A 12,859-nucleotide genomic window follows, 5' to 3' on the forward strand; every position below is an offset into this window, starting at 1 on the left:
AGTGGCTGGCTTCTTGCAGACACAACCCAAAGACCATGGTTCTTTTGAATCAAACTGGGTTGAAAGTGGAGAGAATGCTTCTCCCCAGAGCACTCAAAACATATGCCCAGGCCGATGCAGGGGACACAGGTTCATGCCCCGGTCTGGGGGGATCCTACATGCCGCAGAGCGGCTGGGCCCGTGGGCCATGGCCACTGGGCCTGCGCGTCCGGAGCCTGTGCTCCGCAATGGGAGAGGCCACAACAGTGAGAGCCCCGCGTACCAAAAAAAAAAAAACAAAAACGTATGCCCACACAAAAATTGTCAGGAATGTTCACAGCAGCATAATTTATAAGAGCCAAAAAGTAGGAACAACTCAAAGGTCCATCAGCTGGTGAATAGATAAATGAAACGTGGTCTGTTCACGGAATGAAATGTTGCTCAGCCATGAAAAGGAATGAAATACTGATATACGCTAGAACCTGCGCGAACCTTGAAGACGTGCTTCGTAAAGAAACTCATCAAAAAGACCACCTCCTGTGTGATTCCATCTATATGAACTCTCCACAACGGGCGATGCTATAGAGACAGAAAGCAGGTCAGTGGTTGCCTAAGGGGTGTAGGGTTTCTTTTTGGGGTGATAAAAATGTTCATGGCGCTGGGCGCACAGCAATGTGAATATACTTAAAAACCATTGAATGGTACGCTGTAAGCCAGTGAATTACATCTGAAAGTAGAACTGTTTAAAAATAGTAATTGAATGCTTAAAACAAGTTAACTATTCTCTGCATTTTAGAGGTGGGGAGACCCAAGCACAGCGAAGTTTCAGGACATGAAGCCCAGATTCTGCTTCATAATTTCTGTTTCTCCAAGAGCATGTCACACCACCCACTCCTCATTGAGGAATGAAGCAAGATTATTAACTAACTGGATAAAAAGAGTTTCCTCCCTTGCATTATATATTAAAAAAAACTGCATGCTTTAAAGAGTTAAATCTAAACAGCAAGCCAACAACTGGAAAGAAATACAAGGAGTCCCAAGGTAGAAAGGACTTTCTAGGCATAAAAACGTGAAAGAAATGGCAACAGAGATAAATGAAATTATACTAATATACTGAAAATAGAAAAAAAACCTCACAAGCAAAATTAAAAGTGGAAAGGCAGAGTAGGAAAAATATTTGCAATGTGTACGAAAAACTGGCTTTGAAAGCAAGTTCTGACACTGGAAAAATAACTAGCTATCAAACATACACAATAGCTGACTTATTCATCACAAATTTAAAACATTGCAAAATAAGGTATTAAAAATCCAATATTTGAGCCCCACCCCCCGCAAATAGCGTAAGTGTTGGTATAAGAACTATGAGCTAGACATTTCCATTCAACTTTTCATAGAAGAGAAAATCTCCCAATATTTCTGGAGCACCATTTAGAAATCAGCATCTAAAACTTACATAATATTTATACCTTTGACTACAAATCTTACTTCGCAATTCATTCTCAAAGAGCAGTTAAATAAACACACAAAGAATTATACACAGATATTCATTTATAACAGCCAGAAACCTCCTAAATACGTACAAATAAGTAAACAGTTAAATAAACCATGATAAATTTGTATAACAAATTACATGTGCCAGTTAAAGAACTACTGAATGGCATGGGGAAATGCAAGAACTAAAACATTAGGTAACAAAAGCAAGATACAAAATTAAAAGTGCAGAGTACGTCTTAATTCTGAACTACGTAAATACAGAGACATATAATCACAGGAAAAAATACTGAAAGGAACAGTACTCGACGTATAGTCAGCTCTCAGTCATACAGTGGAACGTTTGAAAATTCTAATGAGACAAATACATCGAGATACGAGGCCCGGCTTTGGGGAGGTGTGATTTGGGGTAGTACTTGTTTTGTCCATGATTTTTGTGCATTTCCCAAAGTTACTACAATCCACGTGAAAATAGCAGTAATTCAAGTACAAAAGCCTGTAGAGATGTCAAGCGAAGTATTTGACAGCGCGTTTAACGAGGAGGTGAACACAGTCAAAAGTTCAAACGAAACAAAAGCGGAACGAAGAGAGGATGCAGTAGAGGAAGGACACTCGCTCTGTGTATCTCTACCCTTTAGATTTATAATAAATTAGTTTCGAGTGAATTTTCAGTCCATCGTCCCTGTGTGGAGTAAAAGCCAAAACTGTTACCCACAACAAAAACATTTCAGTGGGTTTTCTTTACTGTTTGAGGCCCAGTCCATAACTGACTGTCCCTTTCGTCAGAACAGGTTGTCACTAGTGGCTCCTAAGAGGTGGGAGATTGCAGTTGCTTTGTCAGAAATCACAGGAGTGTTTCAGAGGCAGGTGTGCCCCTGTGTCAAACACGGCGCAGGTGCTGGCGCTCCAAGGCCAATTACCTTGGACAGAGCCCTCTTCCGCCACCTGTGAATTTGGCTGGATTCCTTTGACCACCAGCATAATCACAGCAAATGAACACGGACAGTGAAAGTCCTTAGTAATGCCCAAAATGACCCAAATTTCCAGGGAGTAGAGATACAAACATGTAACAGTGAAATCCTAAAACCCTCTGAGGTAGGAGAGCCAGGCTCTCATAATCTGTCTGTAAGAGCAGCTGAAACGTCTCTGGAGAGCAGCTGAGGCACAGATAATGAAGAAGATCTGGGATCATTTTTGAGCCAAACAAAATAATGGGATTCCTACTAACAGCTGCTTCACGAACCCAGAGTCATTCTGGCTCGTTTATCCCGATACCTGCTCCAGAAGATTCTTCTTTCCACTCAGATTTACATTCATGGTCCTAAAACTACGGTTTCAAAGTCGAGATATTTGGGGAAATGTAAAATAGCACAGCAACGGCAGCCTTCTTCCTAGGGGGTGACAAATCAGGGTCATTCGCGAGACCCACCCTGGGGGAGGGCTGTGTCAGAATTAAACTTCAGAGAGATGCTTGGTAGACCGCTGGCATCTCACCTCTTTGTGGCTCCCAGCGAGGCTTGCTGGTGGGTTGCAATCTCTTTGCAAGGTGGCATTTTTCCTTCCGCTCCAGGTGCTGCTTTGTGCCCCTGAAGATCAGGACCTTGAGCCAGATTTGACACAAATACTGGTGCTGAAGTAGGGGTTCCCTACGTCCCTTTGCGCACATCTCCCCGGGAGGAGCCCCGTATGACATCCGGAACAGGGCATTGCAAACTGGCCACCCAAATGTGGCTGTGGACCCTTCACCTGCAGTTCCTCTGGGCCCTGGTCTTCCGTCCGCCTGCTTCCCACATTCACACACTCGGTCCAGCCCCGAAGGCATTGGTGAGATACCTGGTGGGGACTGGAGCTCCCCCAGAGGGAGACGCGCTCAGTACATTTCATGCTGTCCATTCTTTGCGCAGATGAGGACCTTTCACGGAGGAGCCCCCAGCACTGCGGGGTGACGGCAATCTGAGGAGTCGTCCTCAGGAATCGTCCGTTTGGAGAGGTTCCATGAGCATTCGTATAGTCTCCTGTCTTCCTTTTTTCAGTGTGGAATGGCCACCAGCATATCAGGAATAAGTAAGTGTGCCCCGTTGCTGGCTGTGAGAATTCGTGGAGAGTGTGTAAGAGCACGGCGCGTGAGCCTCCACGCCTGGCACCATTCCGGGGGGAATTATTCACACAAGAGGGCACCCTCTGCATAGATCACACTGTGAACACTGCCCCCTGGAGTTGTGCCTCAGGACAGCCCGAAGATGTGACTCCTGTATTCCAGCTGGCGTCTGTGCTCACGTCCATCTCCAGGGGTGGCACGTCAAACCAGGGTAGGGTTTGGGGGTGTTTGGGGCTTGACTCTGGCTCTCAAATTGATCGAGGCTTCCACTCTGATGAGTACATTGGGCCAAAGCCAACGTCACACACACCAAACTACGAGCTGACCGAGAAGAACTTACCCCAGAACATCACAACCTTTCAACACTCACAAACAACAGTGTCAGAGATGACAGCAGTAGAGTGATCACGTGAATCAGCTAGAATCATGTGCTGTCTTTTTTTTTTTAGGAGCCTTATTGAGATATAATTTATGTACTATATAAGTCACCCTTTAAAGTGCACAATTCGATGGGGTTTTTTTAAACATTTTTATTGAAATATTGTGACTCACTATGTCGTGTTAGTTTCAGGTGTCCAGCAAAGTGACTCAGTTATACATATATATATTCTTTTTTTACATTCTCTTCCATTATAGGTTATTACAAGATATTGAGTAGAGTTCCCTGTGCTCTACAGTAGGTCCTTGTTGGTTATGTATTTTATATATAGTAGTGTGTGTATTTGAATCCCAAACTCCTAATTTATCCCTCTCCTCTCCGCTTTCAACGGTTTTGAATAGAGGCACAGTTTTGCAACCATCAACAGATCTAACTGTAGAACAGTCGCATCAGCCCCAAAAGGAACACTGTGCCCGTCGGCAACCACCCCCGTTTCCCTTCCAATCCCACCCCTAGGCAAACACTAATCTGCTTTCCGACTCCATAGATTTGCCTGTTCTGGGCCTTTCATATAAATGGAATCACAATATGTGGTATTTTGTGACTGAATTCTTTCATTTATTATAATGATTTCAAGGTTCACCCGTACTGTAGCACACTTCAGTAATTCATTCCATTTTATTGCTGAAAATTACTCCACTGCATGACTATAGCACACATTGTTGAACACATCGTCCGTTGATGTACTTATCAGCTATTACAAATGATTCTCCTATTAGCATTTATGGACTAGTTTTTGTGTTTTTCATTTCTATTGGGACTGTATCCAGGAGTAGAACGTCTGAGCTATAGGATAGTCATACGTTTAGCATTTTGAGGATATGCCAGGGTGTTTTCCAAAGTGATGGGACTATTTTATGTTCCCACCAGCAATGCATGAGGGTTCCAGTTTCTCCACATCTTCACCAACACTCGTTATTGTCGGTCTTTTTGATCATCGCCATCGTAGAGGGTGAGAACTGGTGTCTTGTTGTGGTTACGAATTGCATTTCCCTGACGGTAAGCATCATCACGTCATGTGTTTTTTGGCCACTTATATATCTTCTTTGGAGAAATGTCTATTCAGATGCTTTGTGCATTTTTTTCAAATTGTGTTATTTTTTTAAAGCATTATCACTGAGTTGTAAGAGGTTTGCGTATTTGGGATACAATTTCTTTTTCAGATGTAGATTTACAAAGATTTTCTCTCAGCCTATGGGTTGCCTTTGCACTTTCTGGATGGTTTCATTTAAAGCACAGAGGTTTCTAATTTTGACGAAGTCCAATTTGTCTCTTTTTCCTGTTATTGTTTGTGCTTTTGGTGTCACGTCTAAGAAATCATTGCCTAACCAAAGGTCATGAAGATTTACTCCTGTGCCTTCCTCCAAGAGTTTCATAATTTTAGCTCTTACATTTAGGTTTACAATCCATTTGGTTTAATATTTATGTATGATGGTGAGCAAGGGTCCACTTCATTCTCCAGCTTGTGGCTATTTACCTCTCCCAGCGTTGTTCATTGAAAAGACTATTATTTCCCGTTGCAATAATGGGGCACCCTTTTCAAACGTCAAGTGATCATAAATGTAAGGATTCGCTTCTGTACTCTCAGTTCTATTCCATTGAGTTATGTCTATCCTTATGCCAATACGTTATCTTGATGACTGTAACTCTGTAGTAAGCTTTGAGATGAAAAAGTGTTACTACTCATTTTTATTCTTTTTTTTCAAGAGTGTTTTGACTATTTGGGGTCCCTTGAATTTCCATATGAATTTTAGGATTAGTGTGTTTATTTCTGCAAAACAAAGTAACTGGGATTTCAATAGGGATGGCACTGAATGTGGAAATCAGTTGGGGTAGTACTTCCATCATAACAACATGTCTTCCGGTCCATGAATATGGGATGTCTTTAGATCTATTTAGATCTTTAAAACTTTTTTCAACAATGTTTTATGGTTTAAAGTGTACACGTTTTGCACTTCTTTTACTAAATTTATTCATAAGTGTTTTATTCTTTTTGTGCTATTGTAAACGGAAATGTTTTCTTAATTTTATTTTAGAATTGTTCATTGCTAGTATATAGAAATACAAGTGAGAAAGTGGAATAGGGCAGAAAACTCATTCAGGTGATTATTGCAGTAACTGGAGGAAAGTGGTAAGAATATGAATTAAGGCTGAAGTAACACTAATAAAAAACAATAGACTTTGATATGTTTAGAAAGTGGCCAGTTCTACGATGGAAAGTTTTTAAAATGAAATGATTCAGAGGCTTGTTTGGGCAACTGAAGGAATAGTCACAACATAGAAGTACAAGTGACTTTTTGTGTGTTGATTTTTATCCTGAATCCTTGCTAACTTCATCATTCATTCTAATAGGTCTCTCTTTTTTTTAAGTGCATTCTTTGAGATTTTGTAAATACAAGATTATATCTCTGCAAATAGAGATACTTTAACTTCTTACTTTCCAACATGAATGCTTTTGGTATCTTTTTGTTGCTTAATTGCCCTGCCTAAAACTTCCAGTACAAAATGGTACAAAAGTGGTGAAAGCAGGCATCCATGTCTTGTTACTGATCTTAGTGGGAAATCATTAAATTTTCACCATTAATTATGATGTTACTTGTAGGTTTTTCATAGATGTTCTGCATCAGATTGAGGAAGTTCCCTTCTATTCCTAGTTTGTTGAGTTTTTTCATCATGAAAGCGTGTTGGATTTTGTCAAATGCCTTTTCTGTGTCTATTGAGATAATCATGTGGTTTATGTCCTTGACTCTATTAATATTTTTATTATGTTGATTTAGTTTCACTTATTAAACTACCTTGCATTCCTGGGGGTAAATCCCAGTTGGTGAAGGTATATCATCTTCTTCATATGTGATTAGACTTTATTTACTAATATTTTGTTAAGGACTTTTGCGTCCCTACCCATAAAGAATATCGGTCTGTAGTGCTGGTCTCCTTTTGTGATGTCTTTGTCTGGTTTTGGTATCAGGGTAATACTGGCCTCACAGAATTAGTAAGTGTCCTTCCTCTTCTGTTTCTTGGAAGAGCTTGTTAAGCATTAGTGTACATTCTTCTTTAAGTGTTTGATAGAGTTAATCAGTGAAGCTATTTGGTTAGGAGCTTTTCTTCATGGGAAATGTTTTTATTGCTAATTCAATCTCTTTACTTGTTATAGGTCTATTCAGATTTTCTGTTTCTTCCTGAGGCAGTTTTGGTAGTTTGTGTCTTTCTAGGAATTTTCTATTTCACCTGTTATCTAGGTTATTTATATAATTATTCATAGAATTCCCTGTAATCCTTTTCATTTCTGTGAGGAACCAATTATATCCCCTTCTTCATTCCTGATTTTAGGAATTTGACTTCTTTTTTCCTTGGTCAGCCTAGCTAAAGTTTTGTCCATTTTGTTGACCTTTTCAAAGAACCCACTTTTGTTCCATTGGTAATCTGTATTGATGTCTAGTCTTTATCATATTTCGACTCTAATCTTTATAGTTTCCTTATTTCTATTCGCCTTGGGTTTTGTTTGCTTTTCTTTTTCTTGTTTCTTAAGGTTGAAAAGTTAGTGATTGATTTGAATCTTTCTTCTCCCCCCGACCCGCCCACTACTGTAAATTTCCTTAAACACTGCTTTAGCTGCATTTCATACATTTTGGCTGGTTGTACTTTTTTCTCATTCATGTTAACGTATTTTCTAATTTTGCTTTTAATTTCTTCTTTCACCCATTGGTTATTTAGGCGTATGTTTTTAATTTCTAAGTCTTTGTGAGTTTCCCAAATTTTCTTCTGCTATTGATTTCTAGTTTGATTCTATTGTTGTTGGAAAGTGTACTCTGTATGAGTGCAACTTTTAAATGTATTGGGGTTTGTTTTATGCCCTAGAACAGGGTCTATCCTGGATACTGCTCCATGTGTACTTGGGAAGGATGTCTATTCTGCTGCTATTGGGTGCAGTGTTCTATAGATATCTGTCAAGTCTTGTTGATTTATGGTGTTTTTCAAGTCTTACAGATCCTTGATCTTCTGTCTAGTTTTCTATCCATTTTTGAAAGCAGAGTATTGAAATCTCCAACTATTATTGTTGAATTATCTATTTCTCCCTTTTTTTTTTTTTTTTTTGGATCTTCATTGCTGCACACGGGGGCTACTCTTTGTTGCGGTACGTGGGCTTCTCATTGCAGCGGCTTCTCTTGTGGTGGAGCACAGGCTCTAAGTGTGCGGGCTTCAGTAGTTGTGGCGCAGGGGCTCTAGAGCGCAGGCTCTAGAGCACAGGCTCAGTAGTTGTGGCGCACGGGCTTAGTTGCTCCACGGCATGTGGGATCTTACCAGACCAGGGTTCGAACCCGTGTCCCCTGCATTGGCGGGCAGATTCTTAACCACTGTGCCACCAGGGAAGTCCCTCTCCCTTCAATTCTATCATTTTTTGCTTCATATATTTTAGGACTCTGTCTTGTTAGAAGCATATATGTTTATAATTTTATATATCTTTCTAGTGGATTGATCATTTTATCATTATAATACGTCCCTATTTATCTTTAGTAACATTTTTGGTTTTAAAGTCTATCTTGTCTATTAGGATAGCCACTCCAGCTCTCGTGCTTGCTGTTTGCATGGTATTACTATTTCTATCCTTTTATTCTCATTCTACTCACATCTTTGGATTTGGAATATGTCTCCTGTCGAGAACACAGCTTGTTGCTTGTATATTGGTCTGAAAAGCTCTGCCTTTTGACTGGCTTGCATCATCCGTTAACAGTCAACATTATCATTGATATGATTGGGGTACATCTGCCATTTTGATTTTTGTTTTCTATATATCTGTATTTTTGTTCCACTAAAATTTACTCCTCCCCCCATTTTTGGGTTAAGTGAGTATTTTCAAAAATAATATTTTAATTCCTTTGAGAAATTTTTACCCAATTTTTTAAGTTATTTTCATATTGACTTCTCATGGGCTTACATCTTAACCTATCAGAATCTACTTCAGATTTATACTAACAATTCCACGGAGATACAGAAATGTTACTCTTACGCAGTTCTAATCTCGCTCCCCTCTTTTTGCACTATTATTATATACACCATGTCTACATGTGTTATAAACTCCACAGAACATTGTCATAATTTTTACTATCTGTGGTTGTATGTCTTTTAAAGAAACTTCGAGAATCAATAATATATTTATGGAGTTTGTGATAGTAACCTCCTTATTTACCACTTATGAGTCTTCATTTCTTCTGCAGTCTCATGGTGTCACCTGGTGTCATTTCCTTACCCCAGTACAGCATGGTTCCCACTGCTTCCCCTGTGCTGCTATTGTTAAATACATCATATTCATCTATATTGTAGGCTCAGCAATATGCCTTAAAGGTGTTGAACCTTTCTCCTGGCCTCCATGTCTTCTTATGAGAAATCTGTAATCATTCAAATCCTTCTTCCTCTATAGGTATTGCATTTTTTTGTTGTTGTGTTTTTCTTTTTTTGTGGTACACGGGCCTCTCACTGTTGTGGCCTCTCCCGTTGCGGAGCACAGGCTCCGGACACGCAGGCTCAGCGGCCACGGCTCACGGGCCCAGCCGCTCCGCGGCATGTGGGATCTTCCCGGACCGGGGCACGAACCCGTGTCCCCTGCATCGGCAGGTGGACTCTCAACTACTGCGCCACCAGGGAAGCCCTGCATTGTTTTATTGTTGGCTTTCCTGGCTATGTTCAACATGTCTTCTTGTTTTTAGTTTTCAGGGGTTTTTAAATTATGATGTGTCTGAATTCTTCAGGTTAATCCTGTTTGGGGCTCACATAGCCTTTGAATCTGTAGGTGTTTGTCTTTCTCCAAAATTAGGAAATTTTCAACCATTAGTTCTTTAAATATTTCTTCAGCGCCAACCACCCTCTCTCTCCTTTCCTTCTGAGACTCTGATGACATGAATGGTAAACATGTTACTATCCCAGAGGTCCCTGAGGCTGTATTCATCTTTTTTCAACCCTTTATTTTGTCCATTGTTGGGACTGGATTATTTCTATTGACCTATCTTCAGTTCATTAAGCCCTCCGTCATCTCCATTCTGCCACTGGGTTCACCCAGTGAAATTATTTCAATGTTGTAACTTTTTCATTACTAAAATTTCCGTTTTTTAAAATGTCTTCTATTTCTTTACTGAGACTTTCTATTTCAATATATATTCCAAGAATCCTTGCGATCGCTCATTTGATCATCATGAGAGTTGAACTTTCTGTGGTTCTTCATACTCTAAATAACTCTGGATTATATCCCAGACATTTTTAACCGTAAGCTGTGAGACTCTGGGTTCGTTCAAACCCTATGGAGAATGTTGATATCTTCGCTCAGTGAACAACCAGCCTCGTGAGGTTCAAGATGCAAGTTCCGGGGACCACAGCTCCGATGTCGTTCAGCTTTCAAAGCCTTCACCATGCTCTTCACGTCGTCTGTCTGTCCTGGGTGTGTTCCCCCCGGGTGGTCAGTCTGGGGCCTGAAAGGTGGCTTATCCACCAGTTCACGTCTCAGGTTTTGGGGTATGCTAATTAGGACCAGGCATCCCCCCACAGACCCCGAGGGGAGCCTGGGGCTCACAGTGTACTGGAGACACTTCCCGGCTCCTACCTCTGCCTGCTGCTGCCTTTGTAGGTCCTCTGTCCAGAGCTTAAGGCTCCAGGCACAACCGTCTGCTGGGCACTTCTGTGACCAGGTCTGCATCTGAGCCCAAGTGGTGGGAAGACAGAGAGAGAAACACATAATCCCGGTTGGTTCCTCCTCTTAGGATCACACCTCCGTGTAGCGAAAAGTGAAACTGAAGCCGAATCATTAGCCAAATCCATCGCACCCGCCTCCACCAATCAACGTCTTCAGGATGCACGTCCTCCAAGCAGCACCTAAACGATAAGGCGTTTCCCCGAGTTGTGGTCCAGGAGCTCGGAGTCAGCTGTGTCTGCTTCCAGCTGGGCGGGTTAAGACTGGATAGGACCACCGACCCTCCAACTGGGCATGCGCGAGTGTCCGCTCCGTGACCTTTTGACGTCAGAGGACCGAAAACTCCACCCTCAGGTCGTGCTGAGGGCCGTGGCTTAGTTACGCCTGCGCAGAACGACCTCGATCACACCTTTTCCCATCCCCTCTCCCCAGGCTCCCCACGCCTCCACTGCCCTGCTGCTTCATTCTTCATCCCACAGACACCCCAGCCCCTCACCTTCGGGGCGCTGATCTGAGACCTGTTCTGTCTCCTCGCTTGGCTGCCTTGCCAAGAGCCCGTCTCTTTGCTGCAAACGTGGGCATCTTGGCATCGGGCAAAACGAAGCTGGTTCTGTAACAGAAGCTCCCCTCTCCGGGAGTCTCGGCTCCCGCTGGGGCTGTCTGAGAGCTGGGGTGTGAGAGGATGGAGAAAACAAGGGAGAAGGAAGGAAAGGAAACCCCGGGGGTTGATGTTCTCTCTCTGTCTGAGGATAAGAGTTCCCGTTTTGTCTTTGAGCTGGAACCAGCCACTTTCCCTGGGTTCTCTCCCTCCCTCTCCCTCTCTCTCTCTCTTTCTCCCTCCCTCCCGCTCTCCCCTACCCCCATCCCTCTCTCCCCACAGCTGCATTAAATTCAGGCTGGGGACACTGGAGGGGGAAAATGGTAAATCCCCCACCCCTTTGGTGGTGCTTTAAATTCTGGTCTTCTTCCCCAATCTGACGGCTACTGCTTTCTCTTCAAAGTCCTCCAGTAGCTGCTCTGCCTTCTGTCCAGGTTTTATAATTACATACAGTGGAAAATAGGGGTGAGATATTATTCCGTCTTATCCAGAACTGGAATCCGAATTGGATTTTAGAAACCAAAACTAAAAAAAACACAGATTAGCACAAATCCACTAGTTTTACTAGAAAGATAATCAAGTGCATTGTTTCCTGGTGGTAGCTTAACAACGTCATCTTCACCTGCAAAGGACAGCTTCGTTAACCACCTAAATCTTATGCCCCAAGCATATCTTCATCTAGTTTTGCCTTATTTGAAAGAATATTCAAATTCATTGAAATTTCCAGCTGCTCCTAGACTAGGTTGAATAAATAAATAAATGACTCTTGGAGACTTTCTTTTAAAAGATATTTCGTAGCCCGCATACTCTAGGATTCTTCTGATTTCTACGGCGGGGGTTCTTCAGGGATGATCTCAACCCACTGTCTTAAATATTGAGCTCCATGATTGATAAAGTTGATGGCAAGGCTAACTCCAAACACGTGAATTTAAAACACTAAATCACATCGATTAGAGGCATGTGGGTGATACCCCCTGTTGATTCTTTAAGAGTTGGTCTAGCAAGACGCAAGGAGAGCTCGCTCACCTCGCTCAGCCCTCACCTCACCGGAATGCAGAATTCATATGGTGGAGACCATAGTTCCCCCAGTCAAACGTCAGAGAATATTGTTTAAAATACTGATTTTCTCCCCTTATTGATGCTATCAGCATCGGAAGATTTGGGGCAGGGAGGGAGACAGGAGGCGTTTGCCACATACTTTCTCTCTGTACCTGGTTTAGTTTCAAAAGCTTAAGCTCATCGATAGTATAGTTTGAAGAGAGAAGTGAGTTTCTGGGGGAAACACAGAAGCAGAGGGAGAGTTTCAGATAAAAAAGCAGCATCTCCTGGGCATGTGCAGGAGTGGCTACAGTTCCCCTCAACAGCGGGGGCCTGTGTCAGACCTTTATACCCCAAATGGTGCCCAGACCCCAGAGGCATGGCCTCACGATGTCCCTGGGGTGTGGATCTCAGCCTGGACCCCCAGCTTCCCCAAACCTGGTTCAGAGGCAGCAAAGAGAGCTCCAGACTCGGAGGGTCCATAGGAGCTGGTACTTGGGGGTCTCTCTTCTCACCCATCTCTGACCCAAGCAACAC

The sequence above is a fragment of the Pseudorca crassidens genome, chromosome 15, assembly GCF_039906515.1.
Source record: "Pseudorca crassidens isolate mPseCra1 chromosome 15, mPseCra1.hap1, whole genome shotgun sequence".
Taxonomy (NCBI): Eukaryota; Metazoa; Chordata; class Mammalia; order Artiodactyla; family Delphinidae; genus Pseudorca; species Pseudorca crassidens.